Source organism: Mirounga leonina, unplaced genomic scaffold (assembly GCF_011800145.1).
Source record: "Mirounga leonina isolate KUSES-001 unplaced genomic scaffold, KU_Mleo_1.0 Mir_165, whole genome shotgun sequence".
Classification (NCBI taxonomy): domain Eukaryota; kingdom Metazoa; phylum Chordata; class Mammalia; order Carnivora; family Phocidae; genus Mirounga; species Mirounga leonina.
In genome coordinates this window covers 65,370,057-65,383,596 of record NW_023270415.1, presented here as the reverse complement: position 1 = coordinate 65,383,596, position 13,540 = coordinate 65,370,057, and the positions used below count along the sequence as shown (strand labels likewise).

Here is a 13,540-nt window from a genome sequence, read left to right as displayed (position 1 = left end):
GGCTCCGGTGAAAGGGTCCTTTACTCATACCTGTAACAGTCCAATCACATGAGAAACATTCATTTTGAACCTACTCAGTGGGCCAGCCTCGCGCTGGTGCTGGGAACATGAAGACAAATAGGAAGCCCTCCCTTGGGGTGCAGGGGTGACTCACAGTTTTTCAGGGGGACAGACATGCACATGGATCAAAATCCACATGCTAAGATTTCTGAGGGGTTATTTCTGCCGCACACTAGTCTCTCTCGGAGGAGGGAGCAAGTTCTCTCTCTAGCAGGAATGAGTAGGTCTTGCTGAGTTTGGGGGAGGAGTCTTTCCGGGAAGAGGATCTATGTGCGGAAAGGAAGAGGAGAGAGGATGGCTCACGAGGTTTAGGGGTCAGTCTTGCAGGGCTGAAGTGTGGGGCATATGGCTGGGGGCAACTGGTTATAGCAGGACGTGCCTGGTAAAGCGAGGTTCAGGGATTTGTGGACTTGATCCTATGGGTTAGAAGTTACTAACTGGAGGTCCTCATTAGAATGGACAGAAAAGCACATTGGGAAAAAAAATGGATTTTGAATGCCTTTAGACTGGGCTTAGGCTTTCCACTTTGACCCACTCCCCACCACTTGCTACCACCCTCTACTCCACCCCTTCACTCTTGTATATGACCTGCAAAGCCCCTGAAAGGATTTGGGCTTGTGACTCCTGGACAACCAGTGACATGGGGAGGTTTTTAGAAGGATAATGAAGCATGATCAGATTTGGGGTTTTAGAACCACACGTTTCTATCATTTCTGTAACTGGCACGTATCTTTTCTATATCCAGAAATCTGGACGTTGATCCCACGAATCCCCTTCCCAGGGTCAAGCAGTGCACCCCTCCCCACTCTGAACAAGCAGCAGGCTGATCTGGTTATAACCAAGGCCACTGAAAGGGCCCTTTCTCCCAGCTGGGGGAAAACCAGGGGGCTGTCAATTCTGCAGAAAGTCCCCGAAGCACCCTTCCCTGCCTCACCTTGGCCCCAAGCGTGATCTATCAGGTCTTTACTCACACCTGGGAGCACAGGAATCACCCTCTGGCTTGGGAGGTAGCAGGGTCGGACACAGAGCGTCAACAGCCCAGCCAGGGAATGCCAGAAGCCCAAGGAGAGCCAGTGCTGGGCTCTGTGGACAGGACCCACCACCCCCAGGACCGGCTCAGCGGGTCTGAGGAGAGCCTGGATGGCCAGCTCCTTCATCCCAGGCCACTTCCTGCTCACCGGGTGATGGCCCCTTCGGTGCGGTAGGGGCGTGGCCCCTAGTCATAGATCCAAGGCATAAGGATATCCCTCAAACTGCAGTGACTCAGAGGCAGCCTCATCGTACAGAAGGTCAGAGATAACACAACAGTATGAGCCAGCTATTTCTAGGGCACTGCCTAGGTGCCAGGTGCTGTGCTAAGTACTTCACAGGTGTTGCCCCTTGGAATTCACACAGCCACCTTGGGAGCAGGGGCCCCACCGTTCCAAGTCCAGCTAGGTCAGCTGTGTAGACCAGCAAATGCACACATTCCCCCAGTGAGCCTGGGAGCTCCTCCAGGGAAGAGCCTGTGGCTTGGTCATCTTTGGGTAGTTTACTGGTCAGACTGGCGTGTGAATCCTGTTCCTCTGCCCTCTAGCCATGCGACTGACCTTCCCCACACTGTGCTCAGTTTCCTCACCTGTAAAATGGGGCTCAGGCAATGCCAAGGGTTGGTGAAGCCTCGGAGAAACCAGAACCCTCCTACCCTGCTGGCGGGAATGGGAAATGGTGCTGCCACTGTGGAGAACGGTTTGGCGGTTTCTCAAAAAGTTAAACATAGGGGCTCCTGGGTGGCTCGGTCTGTTAAGCGCCTGCCTTCGGCTCAGGTCATGATCTCCGGGCCCTGGGATCGAGCCCCGTGTCAGGCTTTCTGCTCATCGGGGAGTCTGCTTCTCCCTCTCCCTCTCTTTCCCTCTGCCCCTTCCAACTGCTCATTCTCTCTCTCTCTCTCTCTCTCTCTCTCTAATAAATAAATAAATAAATAAATAAATAAATAAATAAATAAATAAAACCTTTTAAAAAGTTAAACATAAAGTGACCATCTAACTCAGCAATTCCACTCCTAGGTATCTTCCCAAGAGAAGTGAAAACACACCTCCACACAGATTACACATGTGTTCACAACAGCATTATTACAAAGCCCCAAATGTAGAAACCCAATTGTGGACGGGTGAATGAATAAACGAAATAGGGGCTGGCCTGTATCCCTGCCCCCAAATTCATATGTTGAAGCTCTATCCCCAGTAGCCCCGAGTGTGACTGTATTTGGAGATAGGGCCTCTAAAGAGGTGATGAAGTTAAAACAAAGCCATTAGTGTGGGCCCGAATCCAATCTGACTGGCGTCCTTAGAAGAGGGAATCTGGACACACAGAGGGACCCCAGGGATGTATGTGCACCGAGGAAAGGCCACGTGAGGTCATTCGAGCAGGCGGCCATCTGCAAGCCGAGGAGAGAAGCTGCAGAAGAAATCGAATGTGCTGACACCTTGATCTTGAACGTCCAGCTTCCAGAACTGTGGGAAAATAAATGTCTGTTGTTGAAGGCACCCAGTCTGCCGCGTTTTGTTATGGTGGCCCTTGCAGACATAGTCACACAATGGAATACTATTGGGCCATAAAAACAATGAAGTTCTGATGCATCCTATAACACGGATGAGCCTCTAGAACCCTATGCTAAGTGAAAGAAGTTGAACACAAAAGACCACGTATTGTATGGTTTCTCCTATATGGCATGCTCAGCAAGGGCAGATCTGTAGAGACAGAAAGTCGATTAAGTTGTTAAGGCTTGGGGGCTGGGGGGCTGCAGAGGGGGCTGGGCAGTGATGGCCAATGGGCACAGGATCCCTTTTTGAGATGATGGAAATGTTCTAAAAGGAGATTGTTGGGATGGTTGTACAGCTGTAAATACTCAATTAACTGTACACTTTGTAAACGGGTGAATTTTAAGGGATGTACCTTAAGTTCTTCTAAAATTCGGGCTAACGCTAACACCCGTGTACAGGGGGCTGGCACACAGCACCCCTAAACTGTAACTGGTACTCCTTCAATAGGCTCAAATACGTATCTGCTGCTTAGTTGGAAGCTGCCTCAATTCCTTTAATTTTAGGGGGATCTTCAGGGTGATTCGGTGTCCCTAAGTGACCTGTCCCTGCCCCCAGAGGACCCTCAATCAGGGAGTTATGGCTGCAGCATGCCCGATGTGGCTAAAACTGCTCCAGTCTTGGATTCCACGGACCTGGCTCCACCCTCACGCCACCTTCTCAGCTGTGTCGCTGTACGAACGGCCTGGGCTATGGTGTGACGGCGTGAGGAGCCTACACACAGGTGGCATTCGATAAATTGGGGGAAAAAAACTATGCACGAGAAAGCCCTCTGTCAAGCCCCAAATGCACGCACATCCTTGTGCTGTCCTCAGCACGGGCTGGCGGCTCGGCCAGGGGTTCTCATCAGGGATGCAGGAGCCCCGGGTGCGGGAGAAGGCTGCCTGGCTCCCAGAAACCTTGGACAAAGGGCTTCCCGCTCCACTCTGCTCTTGTCACCTGTTACATGGAGATAAATGAGTTCTTCTATCTCTTCGGACTTGCATGAGCTGACCCACAAAAGGTGCTCAGCATGGTGCCTATCGTCACCAGGAGGACCCCTATGGTTGCTAAGTGCCAAATGACTGAGAACTTCCTGCGGGCAGGGATGCCCTTTTCCTCCTCCGGCAGGTGCTGCGTGCTGGCCAGACAGAGGAAAAGAAGTGGGAAAGGAAGTGGTTAGGGAAGGTGCAAGGACACAAGAGCTGTAAGCTAGACCATATAGACGAGGAAGGGTGATATACTGCCAGATGACTGTGTACTCTTGGGCAAACTGACTTACTTCTCTGCGCCTCGATTTCCCTAAGATTAACTCGGTGCTCCCTGAAGTTTCTTCTAGCTAGAACATTCCCTCATCCTACTATTGTACCATGTTGCCATTAGACTCATCCCCTGCTCCCCAACATCCTCCTCCAGAGATCCCAGAGGACATTAGACTTTGTACTGTTAGACCCATAAATCCCACTTCGGAAAGTGCTGAAGTCAGGCCATGTTCAATGTCACAGTGCCGAATACAGCCCTCCATCTTTGGAATGTCTACCATTAACCCACGGAGTGAGCCAAATGGTTTCCACTCTGTGGCTCCCTGTGCCCAAGAGTCCTTGCTCTTGGAAACAATGTGAAGTCTTCTGGCTCTGGCAGAAGTTCACTGCATGCTCATAATTAATGCTGTAACACAAAGTTCCCCAGAAGAAAGTAACAGGCCTTTCTACAGGATAATGAACCCTCGGCGCTCTGTTAGGGGAGGTGAGGTGAGGGTCTGTGGTTTTCTCTGCTCCTGCCTGCAGCCACCGCCCATCCCTTCCCCTCCATTTCTTGGCCAGGGGGCAGTCTCCTTTTCCAGCTTCTAGCCGTCAGTCCATTATCTCTTCATTTCCCACTGCCCCCCAACAAAAGGCAAAGACACACTCCATCCCCACCGGCGCTGCTGGCCTCTCTCTGCCCCTTCCGGGCCACCGCCCCCCATAAACAACTTGGCTGTGACATCTAGCTCGCACCAGACTGTGTGCAAGTATCTTAAAGAGCTGTTTCCAAAAAGGCAAGGGGGCAGTACAAATGAAAATAATTTCTAAATGTCCTCCTCCACAGGCCAGGGAGATTCCGTGGGGGCTCTGGGTACACCCAGGGGCTGGGGGAGCCTGAGGTGGCTTTGTCGTCACCGCAATTCAGCTCAGTGTTGTATTTTAAGAACAGTGGGAAGGTAATATCGGTTGAAAGGAGTTTTCTGTGCACTATTTAACTAAATGGCTCTGCGGCTGGAGAGAGCCATAGGCAGACGTGTTATGATTCAAGGGCTCCCAATTACAATGATCCTCTTTTTATTGTATAAAAACAGCAACACAGCCATCTCCATCCTCCCAACGCCTGCTCCCTCCATCTCCTTCTCCCATTGGCTGCCAAGGGCGTTCAGCATCTCCAACAGAGTCTCCTCGGTCCCCAAGTGCAGCTTGCAGCCCACTGGGATTCCTTCTCCCTAACAGCCAAGGAGAGGGTGGAAAGGGTGCAGTGCCCCCTGAAGAATGTTCTGTTATAGACACTGATGGAGGCTTAAGAGTTGTCTTTCTTGGTGTGGGGGTTGGGAGGGGGGAGTTGGGGGACTAAGGATAAGAAGCATGGATTTGGAAATCTCTTCTGTTTTGATTAAACTTACACACACACACACACACACACACACACCTACTCATGCATGCATGCACGCACACCCACACCGTACACCCCTTTAGCAGAAAAGCACTCAGACTGCCCAGAAGCACATTCTGAAAGGGACCTTCTGTCCAGACGTCCTCCCAGCCTGGGGTGGGGCACCTCCAGAAGACTTCAGAAAGACCTGCTGACAGCGAAGAGCATCAGCTTTGGGATCAGACTGATCTGAGTCTGAATCCTGACTCGGCCTACCTTCTTTAGTACCTAAGCTTTCTTTCTGAGCTTTGGTTTCCTGGCTTTACAATGGGGCTGCACTCCTGCTCTCGAAACACTCTTCATGGTCACACTGAAGGCGAAAAGCGAAAGGAAAGTGTGTAGCAGAGTGCCTGGAACATGGGAGGCTTTCCGTTTGGGGGAATGCTTCTCTTCTTAAGGCGGCAACACCATGTGTTTGCAGTGTGGCTGGGTGTATAGGGAACTCTGTAATCGTTCCATCTCACCGGTCAGAGTAGACGAGGCAGGGGGTGAGGGTCAAGACAGCTGGGGGCGGGCATGAATGTCAGCCCCACCACGGAGTGCTTTTCTGGAGGCTTTCTGCAACACTGATCTCAACCCTCGTGTTTGCACACCCATGAATGTGTGCATGCATGCTGCCTCCTCAGTTTGGACTCCTGGTCCTTCCTCGGTTTTCTGCAGATGTCTTGGAGTCTAGAAGCTGCCGTGGCAGCCTCCCCACCAGGCCAACGAGAACTCTTGTTCACGTCTTCCCTATTCCCTTTCTCAATGGCAGGCTCCTTCTCTCTCCCACAGAGTCTGTCCTGAGCCCCCAACAGGGAGGATTCCCTCCCAAAGAAGGAGCTAACTCAATCTGGCTACTCTCTGAGGCCTTGGAACTTGACAGCAAATGGCTCCCAGGATTTTGCTGGTTTTCCCCTGCAGGGTAAACCCGGCATGGCTTAAAACCCAAAAGTAAACACATGCTTCTCACTTTTCTATCCCAGACCAAGCCTGTGCACCCCCAAAACATACCACAGATCTCTTACACCAAAGCGAATGCCCCGGTCACACTCCTTAACATTGATCCCCCATGGATCAATAGTACAAGCACCTCATTCACTGCAGACTCGCTGTGGTAACTACCATTGCAGTGAAACACTGTGTAATAAGATTTAATCTCCACTAAGTGTTTCTAGGACGAGCGGGCTGGAGGGGGGCAGAAGCAGGAAGAAAGTGTGTGAACTGTGGCTTTTAACAGGTAAACTGTTCACCAGGGGGGTAAAGAGAGGTGTCAGCCAGAAAACTGGTTCTGACTCTGGTCTTTTTAAATTCCATTTTCAAGTTTGGGTGGGAACTGATATACTGTTGTCAGGACCGTTTTTCTCCTTGGGGGTCGACACGTGCACACACACACACACACACACACTCACATCATGGCCAACCAACCCTTCTCAAATGCATGACTGTAAGCATAGGAACAGGAAACAGATTGTGGGTGGATGTTCTTAAAATCACAACCTGTTCGATGTAGGGTGGGGGCCTTACAGAAGGGTGAGGGAGGGGAAGCAGGAGGGATTTTTTTCTTCCCCCCAGTTAAAAACGAAACTGCCTTTTCAATACTAAAAGCAATGTCTACTTTACTGTCTACCACAGGGGCATGTGAGTAGCCGAGCATCCTCTCAGAACTGCGCTGTCTGGATGTGACCATGACACAGCACATCACGGTACCTGAGCGCTGCACCAGGGTCTCACTGCGATATTCTGGGAAGGCTTTCCATTTCCGTGGCTGCTCAAACCTGCCACCAACCAGTGTGGATGCACATGGGGGAGGAGGGAGGAGAATGCAACGAGATGGGGACAGTCTGGGTCTTGGACTCTGTGATAAACATCCACGTATGCTAATCACCTGGCACCTCAGGGATGCAAGAAAGTCACACGCCAGAGGTCCCGAGGCAGTGACCATGATGATACTGGGGCCGAAGACGGTGATAACGGAGATGTGTACTGAACACGGGGCTAGGTGCTTTGCTAAGCCCTTCCGGAAGTTTCTTCTCAAGCTGCACAACAACCCATAAGGCAGCTATTGGTACAATCTCCGTTTTCGGGATGAGGAAATTGAGGTTGAGCGAGGTAAGTAACAGCCCAAAGTCATAAAGCTATTAAATTGAGCAGAGGATCAGGGATGTGAGTCCTCGCTGGAGGAATCCAGAGTGGGGAACCTGACAGAAGGCCCTCTGATGCCCTCTGATGTCATCCTCTTGATTTAAAGCAAAGGTGAAGCGCGGCGCCTGGGTGGCTCAGTCAGTTAGGTGTCTGACTCTTGATTTCGGCTCAGGTCGTGATCTCAGGGTCATGAGATTGAGCCCTGCTTTGGGCTCTGTGCTCACTGGGGAGTCTGCTTGTGATTCTCTCCCTCTCCACCCCCCTTCCTGCTGTGAGTGCATGCGCACGCGCTCTCGCTCTCTCGAAAATAAATAAATAAATCCTTAAAAAATAAAGCAAAGGTGAAGGGTCATGACGAAAGTTATTCTGCTGCTGCAGGTAGGACCCAGGTGTCTGAGGGTCAGGGGAAAGGCCAAGTGTAGTGTTTGGGGAGTAATGGTACCTACCCCCACGGTTTTCAGCTCCACTAACTGAGATATGATAAGGGAGATCTAGTTACCTCCTGGTAACAGCTGACTAACATCAGGTTAATCTTGGATTCCTACTGACAGGACCTAAAAGACATCTCCCCATCATCCCTCCCTTTCTTATTGTACTCGGTCTTCTTTCTGCCCTAAGGCAAAACTGGTCCCTTGGTCCAAAACTTTCCAGAACTCATTTTATTTTAAATAAGAGCCAAGCTGATTTGTCTGCACAAGGCACACCGCTGTCAGTCTTACCTTCCTAAACACATGACATCCCTCCTCTGAAACCTGCCATAGCTCCCCAGTACCTATGGATTAAAAGACAACCTCCTCCACATCCACCCCCAAGTCTGGCACCATCTCTTTGCACAACCTTCCCTGGACCCCCCTTTCCACCTCCGCAGAATAGGCATGGCTCCCAGGACGCAGTTCTACCTTCCCGGAAAAACCTTTCTTCCTCTTCTCCTCTTAGGCCACACACACTGGATCTGCCAGCTCAACAGCCATTCCACCACGCACCCCAATTTGTTCATGGCAGCAATGTGCCTACCCCAAAATGCATGACTGTCCCTCCCTGGGCGGCCAGGCGGCACAGTTCTGGCCGATGAACTAAGGACAGAAGTCCCTGAGAGGCATCTCTTCCCAAATGTAACAGTAAAGCCATACTAGGTGAATGTTCTAAGCCTCACTCGTCCTGCTTTCTCTTTCCTGGCCTGGAGATGTGAAGCCTGGAGACACAGCAACCACCTTCCCACCTCAAGAACATAGACCTGGGGCCGAAGGCCTATACCTAAGGATGGCATAGTGGAAAGACAGAGCCTGGGTCCCCAGTGCTACGTCGTCCCACCCACCCTTCTTATTGTCTGACACAAGTAAGCCCCCTCTAGTTAAGTGGCCAGTGGTTAGGATTTCTGCTGCTAACAGCTGAATGCAATCCTATCTGACACACCTCCAGACATTGTTCCTCCTCATTCCATGGGTCAGTTCAGATGCTACCCCCTTTAGGAAATCCTCCACGATTCCCTCAGAGCACAGTAATTACGCCCTTCATTGTGCTTCCACAGTAGTTACTCTTCTCAATTACAGCACTTAGTTAATCCTGCTTGATTTGGCCTGCCCGGCTGCTCAGATTCCTAGGGGGTAGGGGGTCTGGATCCTGCCAACCTCTCCTAGTGCCTGGAGCAGCGTCTTGCATTGAGGGTAGGGGGCTCTACGTCCCCAGTATCTCTACCACGTCTAGAGCAGTGCGCTGGAGCGTGAAGCGAGTGTGTTCTGGGGTCGGGCACTCTACTTACTAACTGTTTGGTCTTGGGCAAGTTGGAGAGCCTCTCTGTACCTCTGCTTCCTCATCTACAAAAGGGACAGAATGACAGTACTTACCCCACAGGGTTGTCATGAAGACAAAATAACCCTAAGCACTTATAAGGGTTCTTGGCATATAAAAACGTTCAATGACTGCGCTCTCATTAGGATGATTATTATAGCTGCTGAATGAACAAATAAATCAACACATAGCTGCTAAGTAAATGAATAAAGGAATGAAACCCAGGAAAATTCTGGAGTTCAGACCCCAGGGCAGTGGTCACTGTTCCTTCTTTTTCATACCTACACCTGTCCCTTTACTTTTTCATACTAATGAGGACTCCCCATATCCCATATCCCAGAGCTGCCATAACGGGAGTGTTGAAGGCTAAGAAATAAGGCCTTGCTTGGCACACTGACTTCACTTTTTGCTCTGCAGCTTTGGGCAAATTTCTTCACCTCTCTGAGCCTCAGTTTCTTCAACTGTAAACTGAAGATAATAATAGTATTTATCTCATTGGGTTTGGGTGAGAATTAAATGATAAAGCACCTAGAATATAAAGCATTGCGCCTGGCATACTAAAACAGTAAATGTTAGCAACCACTATCAAATACTGTCATTATTCTTTTGGTCAAACGCATGGCATCCTACTCAATCACATGGCCCTGATGGAGATGAGACACTTGGGGTGGGGGTCACCTTTCCGCAGGTCAAGATACACTGCACTTCCATCAGAATACCCTTCTTGAGTACCGACAAACACTGTCATTTATCTTTTCCTTTCAATGGGGATTGGTTAATACATCAGATTTACCCTAAATCCCTGGCCTCTGAATTTCCCCTTAAGAGCTGTTAACTTCAGGTGGATCCTCATTGACATCAAACCTAGCCAGAAGGTGCACATGCACACAAGAACAATCAAAGCGTGGCTTTTCAACATCAACAGTATTCCCACAGATCACAGGTCCAGTTACTGTCAGTGATGCATTTAAATCTTACTTGTAGATTCCCTAACCCCCCCCACCTTAAAAGAAGATGTGTATACAGCTTTATATAATTTTCCCTTTAAACTTGAATCAAACCTTTATGTTCCATTCAAGCACTTGAGGGCTCCATTAATCTATTTTTACTTTAAACATGCCATTTTACAAGATATTTATTCCACTTGGTTGTCATCCAAATGCTTTTTGACATTACTGCCCTGGGACTGAACTGCTTAAACTCAGGGCCCTCATAAATAGAAAATCACCTTTTGACTGAAATCTTGAAGAGCTCTCAGAAGCTCACCCCCTTCACTTCAACAGGCATTAATTTCTGCTCTACATAAAGGAGTGTGAGTGTGTGAGTGCGTGTGTGAGTGTGTGTGCGCGGTGTTTTAAGAGGGTAAGTGCGGGAGGTCTGAGCTACCCAAGGGATGAAGGGGAGGGATTCCTGCCCCTCAAAAACCTGCCCAACGGGGCCTGCCTCAGACCCGGAGAGCTGCTGACTTGGACATACGGTGATCGTCAGAGACCAGGTAGGGGAAGAACTCTAGGGCCTGACAAGACTTGGTGGACCCCCGGGCCCGCCGCATAACGCCTCTTTCAAAGGAGATGGGTCCAGGGAAAGTCATTATTCCCCCACCCTCCTCCTCCCCCCCACCTCCGGACAAACAAAAGGCCATCCCCAAACAGCTGAAGGCAGAGACCCCACTGGCTTTGAAGCCGATCAATCAGGTGGAAGCCCGGACAAATCACAACTTGGCTTCCCCAAGTTTTCTCCCCAGCCTAACGAGCCACCCTCCTCCTCCGCCTCGGAGCTCCGCACAGCTACGGGGCCAAGGGGACGGTCCTGTGATGCTCGCTGGTTCCCAACTTTCCGCTCCTCTCCGTCTCCGCAGCCTCCTGCAAAGGGGCTGGGGAAAGGGCAAGTTTGCAAAGGCGAGGATACCAAGTCCTGGGGAAGCCACAAAGACGCCGCAACACCAACAAAGATGAACCTCTCTCTCGTGGGGCGGACGCCAGCGCCAGCTGCCGCTCCGGGGGCGAGCGTGGGCTCGGCTGGCAGAGGCGGCCGCGGGCGTGGGCCGGCCGGCGGCGGACAGCGGGCCCCCCCAGCCCGATCCCCCACCCGTACGCGGGCGCCCCGCCACCTGAGCCCGGCGTGGGCGCCGGCTCCGCGCTCCCGCCCTGCCCCCGGCAGGTAGCTCGGGCAGCCGCCCGCAGCCACCGGCGGCGACGAGACGAGAGGCAGCCTCAACCCACGGCGTCATGCTTCCTGCCACCACAGTACGGCGAATCGTCACCAGGAGAGGGGAGAAGAGGGGAGCGCGGGGGAGGGAGGGCAGCTCGCACACGCAGCCCCCCTGCCTGCCAAACCCGCCGGGCCGGGCCACGTCCCGCCGGAGTCCCCGCGGGACCTGCCCCGTTTGCACAAAGCGCCGCAGCTGGGCCACGGAGAGAGGGAGACGGCCACGAAATAAATAAATAAAAACAGAGTCGGGTCTACGTAACGCCCTGTCGAAAGCGGACGCCATATTTTTTTGTGGCTTATGTCGACATAGGGAAACGTAGACATGTTTTTCCTCCTCCTCCTCCTCCTCGGTCTAGCTCCCATTTATCCAAACTTGTAATCAAAACTCTTAAAAAAAAAAATCTCCCACCCCTCCGGATCCTCTTATTTCCTCCCACCCGCAAAAAGGGCCCGCACCCCCCCCCTCCGCACCCCCCTTCCAATCACAAACCCGGCCAAGTCCCATTAACAACACATTTTCGGGAGCCGCGGCGGCGGCGGCGGCGGTGGGAAAGTTGGGCTGGAGTGGCCGGCGCCGGGCGTGCGGGGCTCGGGGCTGGCGGCGCCGGGCGGGGGGTGCGGGGCGCCGAGGCGAAGTTTCTTACCTGCGCCGGGGCTGGGGACGCGGGGACCCGGGCTGGGAGCGCGGAGACGCGGCACGGGCGTTCCAAAATGGAACTCTGCTGGCTCCCCCCACCCACTCCCCACTCCCCACCGGGCGCCGGGCTCGGGCTCCGTGGGAAAGAGGGGCACGGCCAGCCTGCCAGACAGACGGACAGGAAAAGCCCCCGTACGGGGAACAGTGGCCAAAATTTTGAAAAGAAAAAAAAAAAAGGAAAAAAAAAAGGGGAAAAAAAAATGTCTCGATCAGTGGGGAATCTACGCCAAAACCCACATGATCTGTAACGTCAGCATGCGTATTTGCATACGATACCACCACCCGAGCTGCCACCCGGGCTCGGGTTCCGCAGAAAGTTACAAAGTGAAATTCAGCCCCCTCCGGAGACGCCGGCGAAATGTCATTTTCAGGCGGGAGCTGGGGGGGAGGCTGGCCCTAAAGGCGCTGGTTACTAGCCGAGGTTGGGGGGGGCAGTAAATTAACTTAAAAGTCTGAGCCCAGTAACGGACTCGGTGGAATTTCTGCAAGGGGAGGAGGGGGAGGCGCGAGCGAGATCATTGAATATTAAGCACGACCCGGCCCGGCGGCCGCGGCCAAACCCTCCCGGTGCAATACCCATTTTCTTTATGAAAAGTTCAAGGTGTCACTGATGAGCTCAACAAACTGTTGATCCTGACCACGTGGAGTGGCAGACAGAGGGACTGTGGGGCGCGGCTGCTGGTCCTGAGCCGGCGGCACCCCCCGACCCCGCGTCCCTCTCGCGGCTCCAGGGGCCGCGCGCGCGTGGGGCCGCCACGCGCCCAGGGCGCTGCCGCGCTTTCTCCGCGTCTTTGGGCTCAGGGAAATAATAACTAAAAAAAAAAAAAAAAAAATCTTTTTTTTAAGCGAGATATGTTTTGCTCCAGGAATAGTAATAAGAGGGCTTGGGGTAGGGAGGGTGAGAGAGAGCCCCCACTTATATAACGACTCGAAATTAGATGACTCTTGCTGGGGAGATTCGGAGAATTGCGCTTGCGCCAGGTCTGAGGTTGGTTAAAGATCCTCAAACTTTTTCCCTTAAGAGCCAATAAACAAACAGACGCCCCGGGAGCTGACTTAAACTCTTGTCGGGTCGGCGTTCGCTGGGATTCTCCGACTCGGAGAAATGCACACCCCTGCGGCGCTCGCAGGGAAGTCCCTCGGAAGCAGGGCGGGTCACTCTCGGACCTGGGACTCTGGCGTTCCCGGCGGGAAGGGATCCCTAAGCTGCCCCCTGGTTCCCCTCGGGCGTTTTAGAGTAAAGGCGGGCCGGGATCTCGCTGCCCTTCGCCTGCGGCCTCGGTGCGGTGAACTTGCGTTCCCGGCGCCGCGTTCCCGCAGCACTGCTACGCTAAGGAGCCCTAAGGAATTCGGGATCCAGGGGACGCTTCGGAATCTCGCGGGCAACCTGTCTGCGCCTCGCATTCCTGCCCGGACGGACCCG

General features: G+C 52.5%; 1 protein-coding gene across 2 annotated transcripts in view; it reads right to left on the bottom strand.

Annotated features, from left to right (window-relative positions):
* ZHX2 (zinc fingers and homeoboxes 2) overlaps positions 1–12,389 on the bottom strand; it is a 155,531-nt gene extending 143,142 nt beyond the window's left edge. For both annotated transcript variants that reach the window (XM_035011842.1, XM_035011843.1), the window contains exon 1: positions 12,065–12,389. The gene's annotated coding sequence lies outside the window, so the exon portion shown is untranslated. The remainder of the gene's footprint in view (positions 1–12,064) is intronic.
* Between the last annotated feature and the right edge of the window lie 1,151 nt (positions 12,390–13,540).